A 15,667-nucleotide genomic window follows, 5' to 3' on the forward strand; every position below is an offset into this window, starting at 1 on the left:
TTTCCATATTGCGTGCAGTATCATAAAAAAAACGAGAATGAACAAAAATGGTCGCGTGCACGCATGTTCGTTCTCTCATGGAATCGGCCTCCCTATAAAGACGGTGATAAGACAGCACGGAAGGCAAAAGGAGCCAAGGTGCCATAACGTGCCTTACATTTTCCACCACCTTTATTATTGCTAGAGTTTGTAATGTACCAACAGCCCAGCTTTTTTTTTCATACGTGCTAGTCTTACCAATGCCTTCAAAGTAGGATATTTTACAGGGCCTCTCTTTGGGGCCTGCCGTTTTGCAACTTTTTCACAGTCCTCTAGGTTTTCTGTGGTTCTAAGGCCTCTGTGCTTTATCTGTCATTGCAGCCCCATGGAGGCGAGTCTCTCCAAGCTGGTGACACAGCTTGAAATGAAGTAAGTGCCACTCCTGGCAGGCCAGTGCTCAGTCTGTTTTTTGTTGCTGCGTCTTGTACCAGGTGGCTGTAGGGTTCCCTTGCATGCCCTGTGACCGCTTGGGATACAGCAGGCGCTACGATGTGCTCGCACTCAGGGACCTAAAGCTTTCCATTGTAGGCACCTGTACAATACAGCTGACTGTTCACTTGGGGAGTAAAATCTTGATGCACAGCACTGGTGTGCAAGAATATGTTGATAACGAGAGTGGCGGGTTGCTCCAATTTTTCAAAGTTGTACCAGTGGTTTGTTTGGTTGACAGTTCGTACTTGTTGCGAGGAAACAGCTTTCTTGACTGTGCCCTGCCTTGGGAAGCTGGACTCAGCTGTGTGTTCTTTCGGAGGAGCAATGTTAAAAATTTTTAGAGAACACCTTCAGGGCCACTGTTGCCTTGCCAGTGGTGACCAGCCGTGTGTCAGTGCCTGTAGTTTTTTTTTCTTCCTGTTGCTTTGAGCAGTGCAACTGTGGGTTGCACTTTCTATAGTACTCACAAATGCGTTTTATTTAGAATTCTTAACAAATGCTAATGCTAGCTAGAGCCGGGCACTTTCACTGCACAATTTATAACGGGCATCCAGGCTTGCCTCACTTTCTCATTCACCTTTTAAATGCCAAATACATGCCAAATGAAAAACACGCCAGTGCTAAATACAAATACAATGCGAGCATAGCTATTACACAGGCATAGCTATGCTTGCACTTATTCAGTGAAACATCACAAATTAAAAAAAGAATAAGGCGGATTTCTCTTTAGAAGGACATCGGAGGTTGAGGAGTTCCTGGTGTGGCCACAGAATGCAAAGTCACCTTTTTATCAAAGCGCAAAACCAGAAAAGAGCGGTAGGAGCGAATCTTGCGGCTTGAAAACAAGTCTTGAATGCGTGATTGCAGTCGCTCATAACTTTGGTACAAAAAGAATGATGCAACGTGTTTTCCAGAAGTATTGTTGACCCTCTGAGGAGTCTTTTTTTCCCCCAATTTAGGGAAATCAATATGTGGCTTTTTTAATTTTGATTTATAAAGTTATAATTCTTAGAAAACGCACAGCACTCAATCCTTTTTTCGCAATGCACATATTTTTTCTAGACAAGCAATATTTTACAGATATGTTTAAAATATCTGGTCAACTTTACCTGTCACAAGTTGTTCACAATTAGATATGGAGATAGGGGCCGTCAGAGTTAGCGACAATCTGGCGTCTGGTGTGATTTCACTTTATTTGTCCAATTGTTTTGTTCACAGTAGATAGAAGGCAGAATTTGTTTTGACCTGTTTTGTAATTTTAGTGTAGTTTTTTTGTTTTAAAACAAATTTTAGTTGGAACAATGAAAGCTGGACTGGAAAAAACTACAGCCACTGGAAATCGCGCGTCACTCGCGCCACCTTCGCAAATTTTTTCTCTCGAAGTACGCAGACTTGAGGAAAATGGATGGCAGTTTTAAGCTAGTATTTGGCTTGCGCATAACTCATAAGAATATGGGATAATGTAAAAATGCGCGTGTGCAGGCATGTTCGATCTCTCGTGAAATCACCCTGTTGTCGTGCACCGCCCCCCAGGCTCAAGTGTTCCCACCTATGCATCACCACCACTTGGGGTGCTGTCCATGCAGGAGGCAGGAGGCACGGGTGGAAGACGACTGCTGGTGCTACCTGGAGGACGCCAACGGCAACGTGATCGGGTGGCCTCCTCACAAGTACTCTTCTCTGTGAGCTGCCGCCTCTTTCTGTCAGGGGGTGGGGTTTATGGTCTGCCTGGTTCCTCCAACAAAACAGTGTTTACACCACGTGACATCATGGCGTCATGGTGTTGCCAGCAACCAAATGGGTGCACTTAATAAATGCCAATAGTACAGAGGAAGAGACGGTAGAGCGGCATACCGATACAGAACTGTCCCACTTGAAGGACACGAGTGAGCAGCTGCGAGTGCTTCGTGTGTGTGTTGCCCTACAATCTGACACATTTCTTTGCAGGCTGGTTAAGTACGACTGCTTGGCTTGTCCTTGCGAGCTCGCAATACCTCTTTTAATTCATAATTAATTGAACACCGGTCGCTGTGTTCTCACCGGTCACTTTGTCAGAGGAAGCAGCTGCAAATTATTCTTGCAATGCTGGGAGCTGCCTGTACAGCAGCTGCAAGGCTGCTTGTGGACGCACTGCTGCATGCGTACACCAGCATTTGCATGTAGTGCGTGGGATGTCTCGCTGTATTTTAAAGGGGGCCATGAACACAAAATGCAAGTTTGGTTCATTCGAAAGAATGCCTCCTTAGAACAACACTTACACCACCCTAATGCAAGCTTCACTCAAGTAACCTGTGTAATAAGGAAAACAGAATACATGTGCATCTCCCAGCTACTTTACCACACCAAACGTACCATGTATTATGCAATTGGCTGAGGCTGGAAAAATCCAACGGGAACTAAACAGGGACTATATTATATAAGCTTGCAGAACAAGCTATTTGCGCTTGAATTTCTGCCTATTCTTTTTATAGCCGTAAGAGTGGGGGGGTAAATAAACAGTAGAGGTTATGAATGAACGCATAAACCTAGGAAGCAGTTAGTGTGGCACTTTGCCGATCGACACTGCCTAAACACAGCTGTCTGACGCGTTGGGCTTCTCTGACATGACACTGGCCATCTGACATAAGCAGCACAGCCACATAAATCCTGTTATTCAAGCTGTACTTGTTTTAGTGAATGATTACTCTCAACTATAACAAAAATACGGCAGGTGTGCAAGCCCAGTCAGTACCTGAGGGTGAAGAGCAGTCCTTGAGCAGTATTGCTGTGCCACCTAGGGATGCAAACAGTAAACAGGCGGACGAAAGGGGGGTGTCTGTGAGATGGCGGCAGCCCCAGTCAACATCCTACCTTTTGTTTTTGGTACCTGCCCAAAATACGCCATTGCTGAAGCCATGAAACATGATTCAGTGGAGAATTGAAATTCTGGCTTAAATTGTTTAATTTCTCAAGGAGTAAAGGGTCACTTGCTGCCGGCCAAGCACCGAGTACTAAAGCTAAATCCTTTGATTGAAACGAGCTTGAATTTTGTCTTCATGGTTCCTTTAAATGGAGATAAAGCATTCTGCCGTGTGTACAATTAGCAGATTCCTGATCTCGTGCCTTCTCTGCTTCTTTTCAGGTGAGAACTGAGATGGCCCCAGCTGTGGTCCCCGCAGGCGAAATAATTTCATTTTATGTAACTGATTAGGGCAGCGTTCCGATTATGCGCTGCCCCCGAATTTGTTATATATTATATCTTATAAACAAGTCCAAATGGAGAGTCGCCAATACCGCTGTTAATCCGAAGTCAATCTATGCGTATGCTGTTCCTCTGTTAACCTCTTGCTGAGATAAGAGTGCCTCCTATAATAAGCTATTGACAGCTGTCAATACAGTGCCACTGTGGTTACGCTCGAATTTTTTAGTTCTGTTTCTGCTGTTTGTTTTGTTCGAAATGTGTAGAGCAGCATTCTTGGCAGAATGCTCTTTTGCCAGCCAACGACTCTAAAGTGGCAAGGTGACCATTTACCTTTTTATTTGGATCTTTTGCGCTGCTGTGCTTCAGGCGTACCATATTCTGTGTGTCGTGCATTACATTTACAACTCTTTGAATTTACAAATTTGTGCAACTGCCCTTGCCACTGCACGTGATGTGACTTCTTGAGATTCATTACTTCGGTGTTGTTTGTAGGTTGGCAGTACTTGAGATTCATTACTTCGGTGTTGTTTGTAGGTTGGCAGTAATACAATTATTGTACAATGCAGTTTCAACACATTTTTGTATTCTGATGCTGCGTGTGTTCAATGTTGTCTGGGAAACATGGCACTGAGGGCTTAATAAAGAAGTCAGTGTATGAAGGGGTGTCAGCAACAGCTCGTCGCTCGTATTAGCCCACTGCATCCATTCAGTTACACTTGAGCGACACACTGTCGCTCCACGTGGTCCTTTATTTTAAGACTGCAAGTCACAAGAAACATTAGCGTGCTCTTTTAGCAAATTTCATCAAGATAGTCTGTTGCTTCACACTGGCAGGCACAGCTGTGGTGAAATAAACTGTGGAAGCCTGACATTAGCCTCCTTGTCTTATTTGCACTCGGGACAAAACCATTTCTTCTCTTTTGGTGCCCGTTTCAGTCCGACACAGGAGAAATGAAACCACTTGTAGCTGCACGCCTCGTTGTCGCAAGCTACCATCTTGCCTGTGTCCGGTCCACAACAGAAGCAGTACTCTACTGTGTCTGCTGGCTGTTCTTCACGACTTCTGTCTCGCCTCGTATCGGCTGAGCAACTCGGGCAGAATGACGTTCCGGAAAAACTGTCTTGCGGAAGAAAAAAAAATGTTTCTGCAGAACTGATCATTGCGTCTCGCTCTCTCGATGTGCAGCACATTTGGTCCCCACACCACAAAGTCGCAAAAGTCGACATGGCACACTGTCATCTGAGTCTGAATTTGGTAGTAGTACGCACGATTGCCCAAAAGCTGAAGTTTTCCGCCAGTGTAATCGCAAAAGTCGACATGGCACACTGTCATCTGAGTCTGAATTTGGTAGTAGTACGCACGATTGTCCAAAAGCTGAAGTTTTCCGCCAGTGTAACTCAGACATGAAATGCTGGTGGTGATATCTTGAGCATCTCTTAGCAAAAATGGGCACTTAAATTCCACAACACCTCTCCCGCAGCAGCTGCACGAGGTGATGGCATCCGGTGTTGCGCCGATGAACGGGTAAGCAGCACTCAGGTGGAGTCCAGGGCACTCATTCTGGTGCTTTGTAGCTTCTTTGGCTTTGTAAGCTTCGAAAACATCTTGCTCATGTTCTAAGCCCCACATGACGGCAGGAACTCTGAGGGAATTTTTTTCAGGGTAGCAAATTGATTTTACCAGTGATAAGCTAGGACTCTGCACAGTCGTGTGGCACACTCTTTTCATCACTGACGCAGTCACTCTGCCAGCACGGTAAAGCAACCAGTCTGGCGAGTTACTTTGTTGCCTTATTGCAGCCTCAACTGTCTTCACTGTATCGTCCCTGATGGAAAAAGTGGCAAGAAAGTCGTCAGCCTTCTTCAAAAGCGTGTCGAGGTTGTCTTCCAAGTTCTCTTCGAGACACAGCTTCCTCAAGTGGGCAGGCTGTGTTTTTACAGGCTCCTGAAAGCTTTCGCAATACTCTGGAAGCACAGAAAATACTGCAGGTGTGACACCTGTGCTCTGAAATGCTCTGTACAGGTCGCCGAGCTCCTCTTGGGTTGCTGGTGGGATGTCCATTCGTTTTTTTATTCGTTCACTGCTGAACTGCTGCTGTTGATGTCGTCCAGTTTTCGCTTCTTCCCTCTCGACGAAGTGAAGTCGATGTCCTTTAGCCTCTTGAACTCCACCTTCTCCACGTACACAGGAAGCCAGATGTTCGTTTTTGAGGTGCAGCTTGTAGCGTTTTTCATCTTCACACCTGTTTCAACTGCATACAGGCAGGCTCCAACATGAGAACAGGCCTCACCTGCTCCTATCATACAGGTGCAGTGAGCACGACCCCGCTTTTCTGGCACAAAATCCACACATGCAGAGGCTGGTCCCGCAACCTTTGCGAATGGTTCACCTGCGAGAGAAAAAAATGCAATGCACAAGTTTTAAATGCAGAGCATTTCAGTATCTCACGATGTCACCTGCGTTGACGTCCGTAGTCCGCACCGAACCCCTCCCTACTATATAAAAAAAAATACTATCCGGCGCCCGGTTTCGATCCCTCGACCCTGCGGGCGGAACACAATGTACATGGTGCTCTACCCACTGCGCCACAAAGCCGACACAGAATGGGACGCTACGAACGCACCTTATATCGTTGACTCGTTCAAATTACTGCTGACGAGCGCTCTCTCGTCTGCAGTTGCCACAAGTGCAACAACATTAACGTAACGCAAACTACTAAACGTCGTGCGCCCCCAGAAATGCTCTGCATTTGATCGTGCCCCTCGCGAAGGGGATGTTTTACCTGATTCAGGAACGGCAGAGGAGCCCTACTACGCATGCGCCAACTTGACATAGAAAACAAGAGACTTTTTACTTGCCCACATCTCTGCGCGAGCGCTCGTCACTGTTGATCGTGTCTCAAAACGTAACCGGCAACAGCGAAGAGTTGTTCTAGCGCGACCGTTTCTATTTCGAGCATTCCGTGCAAGATTTCCGAACTGACGAAATAGTAAAAAAGATCCCGGCTGCTTACCTCTCCGAGCAGAAGCACTTTGTCGTCTTGTAGCTGTTTAGCCGACAGGGACTTCACCCACCCGCTCGTGAAGTAATTACCCTAGTAGCACAAATTGTTGCCGCAACGTTTCTGCCGTGTTGCCAATGTTGTGTAACGTTAGGCAACGTTACACAACGTGGTGACAATGTTGCCAAATGTGGGCTAACGTTGGACACATTCAACAACATTGACGCAACGTTTACAAACAACGTATAGGCAACGTTGCCTGTATGCCCATTTTTGCACGTCGCAGCGATGTTGGCAAATGTAGGCCAACGTCGAACGCATTCAACAACATTCACGCAACGTTTACAAACAACAGATGGGCAGTGTTGCCCGTATGCATGTTTTTTTCACGTTGCAGCTATGTTAGTAGTAGTAGTATGTGGGTGTTTATGGCGCAAGGGCAGCCAAGGCCAAAGAGCGCCAAGATAATATTTAGTGGTCCTTCGCTGTCACTTTAGTGTCTAAAATGTGTATGTTATGAGTATGATCCTAATACTAAAAGGGCTTAATATATGGGTGTAAGGGGCCCTGATATTAAAAATATGAAGATGGTCATAATGGTGGATGAAGGTGACCATGATGGGTGCATAACCCTCGGTAGCTCTCTTAATGCTGAGAGATCCGAAAGTTACATGTGGTATGAGATGAGATTTAAAGAATCGGCTTCGGCGAGATATGATAATACACGTTTGTTCGTGACCACTGGTTCGTCTCCTAAAAATAAAGAGGGATGAAGTGGAATTCTGTACTTGTATAAATCAGGGAAGTGTCGCTGTCTCACATCGTTTAAGGATTTGCATTCGATTAATATATGTAGTACTGAAAGCCGCTCGGCACATCTGTTGCAGACTGGGGGTAATGAACCAGTTAGGAGATACGAATGTGTGCCATGTGTATGGCCTATTCGAAGCCTGCACATGGATGTTTCATTGAACCTATTTTGTTTGTCTGTCATGTATTTGCCTATCTGGGGTTTTATTGTGTGTAGTTGACAAATGTGGGCCAACGTTGGACACATTCAACAACATTCACGCAAAGTTTACAAACAACGCATAGGCAACGTTTCCCACAGGCACGCTTTCTTGCATTGCAGCAATGTTTCCAAATGTTGGCCACCATTGGATACATTCATGCAACGTTTCAACGTTGCCCTTTACGCGCTTTTTTCGTGTTGCAGCAATGTTGGCAAATGTCATATTTATGATGTTAAACGATTGTATGAGGAGTTACATAAGCTGCCTAAAAATTCAAATGATCCCGTACAGCAGACTTGAATGTTTGCGATGTAGTACATGTAACATCGGGATACGTTAATTTCGGGAGTGTGGTTAAATGTGATGCGCAGTTTCTACAATGCCCACGAAAAATCCAGAAACAACATTGCCTGTGTGCATGTTTATCTAGGTTTCCGTAATATTGAGGAATGTTGAATGTATAGCAGCTTTCCATTTATTTATTATGTGAACACCACACTAACCCATGTTTTGGAGGGATTACGTCGCCTATAAAATTTCAAATGGTTATGCACAACGGACGCCTTAGCTGCAGTTCACTAGCTGTACCATCGCCTCCTGTACTTTAGCTGCGTAGAATACGTCATTTACACACACACGCAAGCACGACGCACGTACATAAATGAAATCCCCATCGTCAGCCTGTCCACTGCAGGACGAGGGCCTCTCCCAGTACGGGAAGTTTTCGCCGAATGCTACACCAAAGGGGCCAATCTTGTTCTCGTGAATGGATGCCGTTTTCTTAGGCATCGCCTATCTGGTGTAGCCTCTCTGATATCCGCTGATGATATACCACAGGACCAGGTAGCACCCCAGACCGGGAAATATAACGAAACAAAGGGCGGCACCTGTACTGGATTTGAAGTTATTCAGAGGCAGACAGCAGGGCACCCTACATCGATGTGTGATCATTTAGAGACACAGCTCTCGATAAACTGCAGAAATGCATGTGGAGGAGTGTCACGCTGAGCGTGTAGATCCCCCATGAAATCTAAAAGGAACCGTGAGCGTTTGAACGTTTCTCAAAACGAAAGAAACACGTGGTGCCGGGTCGATTGATGGCGCAACCAAACTCGGCGACAGATCTGTTTATTTTAGTCCCTCATTTGTTGGATTATCACACAATATTTCTACATGTAGAGTGGATACAGCCTAGAATAAAATAATACCGCCATTCCGCGCATTGTGCGTTTCATTAAAGCCAAGTGCTGCGCTGTTCTAAGATTTTTTTTTTTCAGAATGGCCACCAGCTGTCCCATAAATGAAATTCGTTTTTATTTCATTTTTTTTAGTAAGCGGGTAAATCTCATCGCCGTTCTTTGTGTTAATCAAAATATACCACAACTATGGGACCTTTGATTGAAGATTGACCGCGAACTAAAGACTGTTTTGTTCAGGAAAAACTTGCAAAAACGCTCATTTATTGCTCTATCATTCTGTATAATTAAAAAAGTACACAAACAGGCTTCGTTTACGTTTCAGAACAGAATTTTAACAGGTCAGGCAGGCAGATTCCTGATCATAGCCAATACTCTTTCTAGCCTCACTAAGTTATTGGTGTCGTGCATGAGCTCGCGTCATCCGCAATGATCGTGTTGGCGGCGGCATTCCTTTGTGTCGGGCGCATGGGCCCGCGGCGATTTCGTCCACGTGGAAGAAATCGAACCTCTGTTGTGTGCCTTCCATTTCCTCGACATTGCCACAAGCCTGGCAGCACACCCCGCACAGCAACAAGCCAGCCTAAGGAGAACAAGACTAGTCAAATAGAACAACTGCTAAGCCCTCTCCCCGGGGTGGCCTCCTGCGTGGGTGCGGCCTTTGTTAACCTAATAGAATGCCTTGTTGGGCGTGTTGGATCATGGCTTCAAAAAATTAAAACGTGCGCAAAAGAACGAGGACAGAGCTTTTAGTTTGTGAGTTTAGTTTTAGTGAGCGGAGCTGCTCTTCAGTTTTGCCGAGTAGAACAGAAAACAAAGGAAGCGGAGAGCTACAAGAAAGTGGACTAGTTAGGGCGCGTAAAACTGCATTCTGTTTCTGTGTGCGGATTAATTTTTATTTACTGCCTTTTCTCTCTGAATTTGTTTTTTTTTTCTTTATCCTTCTTAAAAAACTCGCACCTCCCCTCGCGGGAACCCCTGTGTAGATGCGACGCATAGGCGGAGCGGCGAAGGGACCGCGTTTTATAGTGCGCATAACGTTGAGGGGACTGCGTAAGCCGGTCCCAGCCGATGACGACGCTGGCATACTTGTAAAGCGGCGTGGACTCTAGGTGTTTGAGCCAAGCGTGGTTGCTTCGCCGGAGAACGGCACACCGGTTATATGCGCAGCGCGCCCGAAGGAGAGGAAACCGCGGAAGAGAGAGTACTGCACATGCGCCGGCCCCAGCGCGTCTGCCGCGGCTATGACGCAACAATCCAACACAATCCACTTTAATCCAAGCCAATCCAATCCTATGCACCTCGCGAGAGAGTGTTCGCTATCGGAGAGGAGAGGGGGTGAGCGGCGGAGAGCACAGCTGGCGCGGCAAGGAGAATGGGGGAGGGGCGGACAACGCCGACGACGGAGGGACAAGGCGGGTGAATCAGATGCTCTGCATCTAAAATAAATGTGAGAAACTTGCCAGGACAGCACTCTAAGTGACAAGATATTGTCGCAGATAACGTCGTAACGCATAGAACGCAGCATCCTTTTCTCCGTCTGTGTGTCGCCCTGTGCTTCTATAGTGCACCACCCAAGAAGGCCTAGTGATATTGGTGGGCACTCCCAAATAAACTAATAAAAAATTACTTTCACTGCCGTGAATTTGTTCCAGCTTTAATTTTTTTGTTTGTTTTTTTGCATATTTTATCACTACTGCGCAGTGCTGGTTATTGCAATGTTTTTATAACCCCTGTGACTGGTTGTGTGTACGATGTCTGTTTTTTTTTTCTTCTTTCGCCGTTTCCCTCCTTTACCTTTGTTTATTTTTTACCCCTTGTCTTTGCTGTCCTTTGGCGTTCAAAAACGCTCTTGCCTGAAATCGTTTAATAAATGTTTCTGTATATTTTTATGCTTGTAATATGCCTTAGTGTGAGATTGTCAAGTCCATTTTCGGACTGTACATATTCTTCGTTGTATCTCCTACAACAATGCCCTTTGGGGGAATGTAGTTATGCAAATAAATAAACAAATAAATAAATAATAATTGATTAATTAATAAAAATACGGGCTTACTGCAGAACGACTACGTGCACTCAGAATCGCCTTCCCTTGCCGCGCTAAAAGAACTGAAATGTGAAAGTCAGGACAACTAACTTTAATATGCATGCCCATAACGAGGACGACAAGACGGTGTATTTGACCGATGACAGTTTGCGTCTCTCAGCACAATGTTGACTCGTCGGCCCCTTTCATGCTCAGCGCCACAATTAAAATGCAGCCTGTTCCTGTTTCACTCTGCGCAGATTACTATTAAAAGGTGAACAGATGGGCACACATTCAGAGAATTGTATAGCAATACTTATTCAACTCTCACGGCGCTTTTATTCGTCCTGGGCTTTTTTTATAGCCTTACTGGAGTATTGATTTATTGATTCTAAATAAGATGAGTTACTTTATTAGGGGCGAAACCCCTTAGGGACTTGGGCTGTCGTCGTCTCATGTCGTCGTCGATCTAGTCACAGTACTAAAACACCGGGACACTCGCTTTGCAACGGCTCGTGCCAGAACGTACCTAACGCGTGCTAAAAGAACACACCGGGACACTCGTTTTGCAATGCCTCGCACTAGAACGCTTTGTGCTTGAAAGAAACGAAACTTTTACAGCAAAGCTGCATACCTCTGCCCCCCACTGTTACATATCCGTGGGCAAAAAACGCCAAGGCATCAAGGATACATTTTTACACTGCCTGCTCCCCCCCCCCCCCCTCCTCCCCGGATTTGACGTTAGTGGACATGGCCCGAGACCTATTTTTTTTATAGTTTTGCTTGGTTTCATTTCGCCGATCTTGTGTAGTTGCACTAGTATTGCGATTAATGGCCTCAACTTCACCAATTATGCATATTGGCGCCGATGCAAGGCGCAGTGCACGGCTGGTGCTTTTCACAATTCTTTATTCGTCTTTCCGTCATCCTGTGAAGAATTGTTTCATTTTTGTCTTTGGTGTTTGAGGGCAGTTGATAAGATACACATTTATTTGTTTCTCAAGTTCTTTTCGTGTATACTTCAAGTTCGTTCTGTTTTTGTATGTATGTTTTGTTTGCATTCCCTGCGACGAATTATAACTATCAATTGTTATTATATACCAATTAAATGTGTTACCTCTGCCGATTCCGCATTTTGTGCGCGTACTCGGCATTACGCGGTAAGTTCTGACCATTTTTATTCATGTTTATGTCGTTGTTATAGGTGATTTGTAATTTGTAATTGTTGTTTTGTAATTTTGTTCAACTAATTATTTCTGCTCACGTTAAATATTACGATTGAACGTGTTAACTCAGTCAATTACACATTTCGCGCGAACGCAGCACGTTAAGGGCTTGGTTCGTTTTCGTGATTTTTCTTTTCGTATACCGGTTGATCTTTTCCTGGCTTTTTTAATTTTTGTCTTCATTTTAGTGGAAATTTTCGATCGCCTAGGTTCATTTTCACATATATATATTTTTTTTTTAATTTCCTGCAACCAATTACCTCGATTTACGCCATTATAAAAAGTGGATGTGTTGCTTCTGCCAATTATATAATAATTCATGAATGCAGGGCGGTACACGGTTCTGGGTGTTGAGCTACTCAGCAAACAATGCTATGCTATAATATCCACATTTCTGCTCTTCTGTGAAGTTATATAGCCATTCACAACCTATTAAATTAGAACGGATGCACATTTCGCGGAAGTTCCACCTTTAGTTGCTATAATAGCGCAAATGGAGACAATTGGTCGGATAGAATTTTGAAAAACCAGAAAATAAGAACATTAGAAAAAAACATTTTAACAAAAATGACGTGACATCAAAAATATGCATCTTATACATGCCCCCCCCCCCTCCCCTCCTCATAACCGAAGAATAACTAAAAAATAATATCCAAAATACGAAATAAACAGCAAAAAAGGCGAGAAACCGTGTAACGCCTTGCATTCTCACAAAAATGCAGACTTGACGGAAATTCTAACTGAAATCGTTATAATAGCGTAAATGGAGATAATTGGTTCGACAGAATTTTGAAAAACAAAACAAAACACGAAAAAATAATATTTTAAAGAAGCACTGACAACAATTTTCAGCGTTGATATTATTGGACAGTTCGCTTCCTTCACTCAACAGAATACCCCGGCTGAAATATTAGCGGCCTGCGATGTTAAGAACATAGTTCAATTGGATCTCATTTATCGCGCCGACGGAGCAGCACGCGGAGCGGCACTCAGCAAATGGACATCAGCGTGACATCACCCCGTGAAGCCAAAAGAAGTGACGCGACAGCGCTCGTCAAAAACTCGTGACGTCACTTCACGCGCGCGGCCCCACGAGCGGCGAGTGGGCGCGACACCCTCTCAAGTGGGCGCTGGTGATGTCCGCACAAAACGGTGAGGTCAATCAGGGATTCTGTCATATGCGCCGTTCGGAATGAAAGCGCGGGAATTTGAAGCAAACGATTTTCAAGCCGTTCAGTGTAATTAACTCGTGCGCTGAAGTATTTGAAGTGCTGTTTCAGGTAGGCCATTAAGCATCAATAAAAGCAATAAAAGTGTAACATAAAATTTTCGTGTCAGTGCTCCTTTAACAAAAAGGATCTGGCAAAATTAAAAATATGAATCTTATAGATTTTCCGCAAAGCCAAAGAATAAACTAAAAATGTCTGAAAATGGACGTTGGCAATGCAAATAAAAATAACGAAAGGCACCAACTGTGCAGTACGGCTTGCATTTTCGGAAAAATAAAATATAATTAGCAAAGTAAAGGTCCTTCATCATTATAATGGTATAAATTTACATCATTGCGAAAAGAAACAAACCGAAACTTCAAAAGAGAAAAAATATTACGTCTTTCGCGACTCGCAGCCATATTTCGCTGTAAAGAACTCACACTCTGGAAAATCGGGAGAAGAATGATACACATTAGTAGAAAATTCTCTGAATTTATGCAGATATTTTTTACAGCAAAGGTATGTATCATCGTAATGTTTTATAAAGTTCAAACAGCAGAAAAGCATGTAATTACGTCTCTGAAAATGCTGATATTCCGAACTATGTTTTAAAAGATAGCTGCAAAGAGCATAATCTGGGCGTCACCTTATGATTTCAATAGAGTTCCGATATCAATTTTTTCAGTGATGCGACGTTTAAGCACACGCAGTAAATTCATAGTTTTTTGGTGACTTTCACACTTAGTTTTCTCTAAAACACGAATCCACAGACGTTACACACACAAAATAAATTGCTAATGCTTCAAGAAAGACATTGACTTGGCCGGGGCGGTTACTGGAGCATCGGCGTCGCGCATAGCTGTGGAACGCCCTGGCGGCGGCACTTCACGGGAGCGAGAGGCAGGAGTAACGAGACGAACACGTGGCTGTGAAAACTCCACAGGGTGATAACAATACCTTCACATACAGACCCGTAAAACAGCCTGTTTACTACTTTTGTATTTCTCTAACCATGACCCCTTTTCCACTCCGCTTCCTCCCAATCACCAGCCCTTGCAACGTCGGGCTATTTTTTCTCTCTCTATCTCTCTCTCTCTTGTTCTGCATCGCCGGACAGTTGCGTATCACTATCTCATCCTCCCCTAACCTCCAACAGCAACTTTCTTCTGCTTCTTCTTTTCAGTGCATGTGCCATTAATCACGGCGGGGCGAAGCCCTTCCCCCCACACCTTTCCCTCTTCCCGCCGCCATTCGCACGCGGGAGAAGAGCACAGTTGTTTCGAAAGCGGGGTGGTTAAAAAAGGGGGCAAGAGCACGAGTGGATTGGCAGGGTTGGACTGGAACGGGGGAGTTGTGATTAGGTTGAAACGTGCACCACCACCCCATGTGGCTAATGTTGTGTAACGGTAGGCAATGTTATGCAACATGGTGACAATGTTGCCGCATGCGGGCCAACGTTGGACACATTCTGTAACATTCACGCAACGTTTACAAACAACGTATAAGTAACGTTGCCCCTATGCACGTTTTTTCACGTCACAGCAATGTTGTCAAATGTGGGCCAACGTTGGACAAATTCAACAACATTTACGCAACGTTTACCAATAACACACGGGCGACGATGCCCGTATGCGCACTTTTTCACGTGAAGCAATGTTGCCAAATGTGGGCTAACGTTGAACACATTCAACAACATTTACAACATTTTTACAAACAATGCATGGGCAAAGATGTGCATGTTGCCAAATATGGGCCAATGTTGGACGCATTCATGCAACGTTTAAAAACAACGCATCCATGGGCAACGGTGCCCATGGAATACACTTTTTTTTTTGCGTTGCAGCAATGTTGCCAAACATTGGCAAATGTCATATTTATAATGTTAAGCGATTATTGTGGGGGGGTTACATAAGCTGCCCAAAAATTCAAATGATCCCATACAGCAGACTTCCATGTTTGCGATGTACACGCAACGTCATTAATTTCGGAAGTGTGGTTAAATGTGATCCGCAGTTTCTACACATTTAGCAATGCTCACACAAAACATATTAACAACATTGCCTGTGTACATGTTGCCGCAATATTGCGGAATGTTGATATGTATAGCAAAAGTTTTCATTTGAAACACCACACTAATCTACGTTTTGGATATGCCACATATAAAAGTTCAAATGGTAATTCACAACAGACGCCTTAGCCACAGTTCACTGTACCACCACCTCCTGTACTTTACTGTACCTTAACTGCATATAATACGGCAGTTACACACACGCACATGCACGACGCACGCGCAAGGCTTACTTGGGGCCCCAGGTAACAGATGATGGAGCAGTCCCCCAGA

At 44.5% G+C, this 15,667-nt stretch overlaps 2 long non-coding RNA genes across 2 annotated transcripts; one reads left to right on the top strand and one right to left on the bottom strand.

Annotated features, from left to right (window-relative positions):
- Positions 1–293: 293 nt before the first annotated feature.
- Positions 294–4,477, top strand: LOC144166803 (uncharacterized). Its single transcript, XR_013321776.1, has 3 exons — positions 294–408; positions 2,058–2,153; positions 3,593–4,477. It is a non-coding gene; the product is annotated as an uncharacterized LOC144166803 (long non-coding RNA).
- On the bottom strand, positions 4,379–15,667 carry LOC144166804 (uncharacterized). The gene is made up of 2 exons (XR_013321777.1): positions 15,628–15,667; positions 4,379–6,042 (listed from the first exon to the last, which is right to left on the bottom strand). It is a non-coding gene; the product is annotated as an uncharacterized LOC144166804 (long non-coding RNA).

Source organism: Haemaphysalis longicornis, unplaced genomic scaffold (genome assembly GCF_048455015.1).
Source record: "Haemaphysalis longicornis isolate Haplotype H1 unplaced genomic scaffold, Haemaphysalis longicornis Haplotype H1 scaffold_19, whole genome shotgun sequence".
NCBI lineage: Eukaryota > Metazoa > Arthropoda > Arachnida > Ixodida > Ixodidae > Haemaphysalis > Haemaphysalis longicornis.